The sequence below is a fragment of the Pinus tabuliformis genome, chromosome 6 (genome assembly GCF_031772625.1).
Source record: "Pinus tabuliformis cultivar Carrire ecotype Pingquan chromosome 6, CPIR1, whole genome shotgun sequence".
In the NCBI taxonomy this organism is placed as follows: Eukaryota; Viridiplantae; Streptophyta; class Pinopsida; order Pinales; family Pinaceae; genus Pinus; species Pinus tabuliformis.
This window is the reverse complement of record NC_142292.1, coordinates 1713229634-1713233591: the sequence shown is the minus strand read 5'-3', so window position 1 is coordinate 1713233591 and position 3958 is coordinate 1713229634. Positions and strand designations below refer to the sequence as shown.

At 36.2% G+C, this 3958-nt stretch overlaps 1 pseudogene; it reads left to right on the top strand.

Moving 5' to 3' along the window:
• The first annotated feature begins 419 nt into the window (after positions 1-419).
• LOC149265608 (cullin-1 pseudogene) lies at positions 420-2660 on the top strand (annotated as a pseudogene).
• The last annotated feature ends 1298 nt before the right edge of the window (positions 2661-3958 follow it).

Here is a 3958-nt window from a genome sequence, read left to right as displayed (position 1 = left end):
CATGAGAAGCATGATGTGTCCCCGTGTTGGGATGCAAAGGCAGGTTTTGTTCCATGTAGAAAGTTATATCGCATTTATAAATATGTAAGTAACATGAAAGTCATGTTATGAAATCTGTTTCTAATATTTTTATTTTTATAATATCCAGTTAGTGGACCTACCCTACGGTGGTGTGTACGGTAGTTTGAGATGGAAGTTTATATGGTTCATAATTTATTTATTTCACATATTGTCGGCCCAGAAATTTGGGTGCCCCATATGGAGTGGCTAACTCCGTATAAATATATCAAAATGGTTCTTCTCTTCTTCCTCACCATGTGAAACAATTTCTTTTGTTTAGGCGCAGTCGACACAATTTCTTTTTCTTTTGTTTAGGTGAAGGCTAAGAAAGGCGGGCAGTTACCACTTGGAAAAAGATGATGACGTCAACAGATACAAGTACTATAGAATTCAATGAAGGATGGGATATTATTCAGAATGGCATCCAAAAGTTGATAAATATTCTCAAAACAGATTTAAAAGGCGAGTTTCCTGTAACGGAGTACATTAAGATTTATACAACTGTGTACAAAATGTGCACCCAAAGGCCTCCTTACCTGTACACACAACAACTCTATGACAAGTACAGGATTTCGTTGGAAGAATACGTTGCTGTCACAATATTGCCAACTTTAGGGGAAGTGCATGGTGAGTTCCTGTTGAAAGAAGTTGAGAAATGTTGGGGAAATTATGAGAAGGTGCTGGTTAGACTCACCTCAAATATGTTCTTTTATTTGGATCTTTACTTCGTGGGGAAAAACTCCCTGGTTTCGCTAGTAAAAGTTGGAGTGATGTGTTTCCATGATGTGGTGTATCACGGTATCAAGATTAATGTGAAGAATGTGGTGATTGAGTTGATTAATCGAGAGCACGAGGGAGAACAAATTGATCGCGCTTTGTTGAGAAACATTGTGAATTTTTTTGTGGAAATGGGATTGAATCGCATGGATTTGTACCAAAAAGACTTTGAAGCTCCCATGTTGGAAGATACTGGAGCTTACTACTCTAGGAAGGGTTCATTATGGATATTAGAGGAGGATTCATGTGCTCACTATATGATAAAGGCCGAAGAATGTTTGAGACGTGAGAAAGAAAGAGTTGCTCATTATTTGCATTCCAGCAAAGAGCAGAAGTTATTAGAGAAAGTAGAAAGTGAAATCCTCTCCCGCTATTATATTCAACTTTTGGAAAATGAGTATTCGGGCTGTCATGTTTTGCTTACAAATGACAAGAAAGACGATCTTTCGAGAATGTACAGGCTGTTCTGTAGAATACCTCAAGGCTTGGAACCTTTTGCAAATATTTTTAAACAGCATGTAATCAGCGAAGGAATAAAATTATTTAAATGGGTGGAAGATGTTGTCAAGAATAATAATGGATACGGAAGTCATATAGATGACATTCCAGCATATGAGTTGGTGGAGAAGATTATTGAAGTGCATGATAAGTGTAGTGGTTACGTTGTGGATGCATTTCAAAGAAGCAGTATTTTTTATAAAGCCTTGAGGGACGCATTTGAAGTAATATGTGATAAAAAAGTCGAAGAAAGCACATGTGCAGAGTTTCTGGCTACATTTTGTGACAACATGCTTAAAAAGAGCGTCTTTGTGAAAAAAAGTGATGATCATATTGAGGGTATTCTTGGAAAGGCGGCGAATCTCCTTCAGTATGTTAGTGATAGAGATTTATTTTGTGAATTTTACAGGAAAAAACTAGCTTCTAGATTACTACACCATAAAAGCGCAAATGAGAGCCATGAACGAGCCATGTTGTCAAAGATAAAGCATCAATGTGGTCTCTAGCTAACGTCAAAGATGCAGGGCATGGTTAATGATTTCACACTGGCAAGGGAGACTCAACTTGACTTCAACACATATCTTCATGATTATTCAAATGTGCATCCTGGAATAGAGTTGACTGTTACAGTATTAAATAATGGGTTCTGGCCAACCTACAAGTTATTCAACCTCAATTCACCAGCGGAAATTCTTAAATGCATTAGGGCGTATGAAGGCTTTTATTCTACAAAATATCAGCATCGTAAACTTACATGGATGTATTGTTTGGGAAATTGTAAAATTATAGGAAACTTTGATACTAAGCCAATAGAAATTGCAGTATCAACCAACCAGGCAGTCATGCTTTTATTGTTCAACGATTTCGAAAGATTGAGCTATGAAGAAATCAGTTCACAATTAAATTTGCGAGAGGAGGATGTTATTAGACTGCTTCATTCATTTGTATGTGGAAAGTACAAGATTATTTTGAAGGAGCCGGTGACTCAAACAATAACAAAAACTGATAGTTTTGAATTCAATGCTAGCTTCACCTGCAAATCTGCGAGGATTAAGATTTCACTTCCACAAATGGATGAGAAGAAGAGAGTCAGCGAGGTTGTAGATGGCGATAGATGCCATGCCATCGATGCTGCAATAGTTCGGACGATGAAGGCTAGAAAAGTCTTGAGCAGTCAGGAATTATTCGTTGAATGCGTTGAGCAACTGCAAGCCACGTTCAAACCAAAAGTTAAATTAATGCAGAAGCAGATTGAAGATCTGATTTCAAGGGAGTTCATAGAACGGGACAAAGAAAATTCTAATATCATTCGATATATAGCATAAAAGAAATTGCTCAATATACATGGTATCATTTTATGTAAATTATTATTCTTGCCGTTGTAGAATTAGATTTTATGTAAATTATTATTCCTGCCATTATAGAATTAGATTTCATGTAGCCCTAATATAATGAGTTTGTATGTGTTTTCACATTCATTTTCTTTTATTTGACCGTGTATGTATAATGTAATTAAAAACTTTTTTTTTTCAGTACGTATGTAATTAAAAACATTATTTTCTAGATTATTTTATATTTAGTTTTTTATGCTCTGATTGGTTTCATCTACTTGAGTCATCATTATAGGCTTATATTCGGCTGGCAACAGAAGTCAAATGATGGATTCTCCCGTCTCTTTTGCCAAAAATTGAACCAATTTTATTTCAAACAAATTGTTTTACTTTACCTTTATATGTGAAATTGTTTTACTTGGTTGAAAGGCCATAGCTTTTAGTTTTTCACTACTAGACATGTCTCTTGTGCCAAAATTTGAACCAATTTTATTTGAAAGAAACGGTTTTACTTTACCTCGATATGTGGACTTGGTTGAAAGGCTATAGTTTTTAATTATTTACAATAAGACATGTAGAATTAGATTTTATGTGGTTAAGGAAAGACTTCTTTATAGTGTTGGTAGGTGTTGCTGAAAAGAAGTTGAAGGCTAAGAAATTTATTTTAAAAAAAGCCTTTATATTTAAGACAAAAACATTTTGACACAAAAATATTTTAAGACAACTTTATATTTAACACAAAAATAGTTTAAGACAAAATTATTTTAAGACAAACAACTTTAGAGAAATTTATTTTAAGAAAAGCCTATGACAAAAGCATTTTGAGACAAAAATATTTTAAGAAAACTTTATATTTAATACAATGACCACTTTAGATCAAATCTATGTTTAATACGATATTTCAACTCGAATGAAAATGGAGGGCAGCACTGAGTTTCAAGGTGATTTGCACGCGCGTTTTGAACTGGAGCTCCCGCGCCCCTGCTTCTTCGGCCCCTGCAGCCCTCTGTAGGCCCCCTACTTGAAAGCCCCTGCTGCTGGGCTCTCAATCCTTCTCAGCATCCCCACAATTAGGCTCTGCCTCCCTCCTTTGGAGCCGCCATGAGTGCTCCTGGGGGTGGGGAGCCTTCTCCTAACCCACCAATCTCTTCAGAAGAAGCATTCAGAAGATTGCTCTCGTAGAAAGGGAAGAAACATTTGGTTCCAGAAGTCCTGAAATTCATCAAAAAACTGGAGGAAATTCCTGAGATCGCCCTGCCAGAAGACCAACCAATCAAAATCGCCCTAGCCTT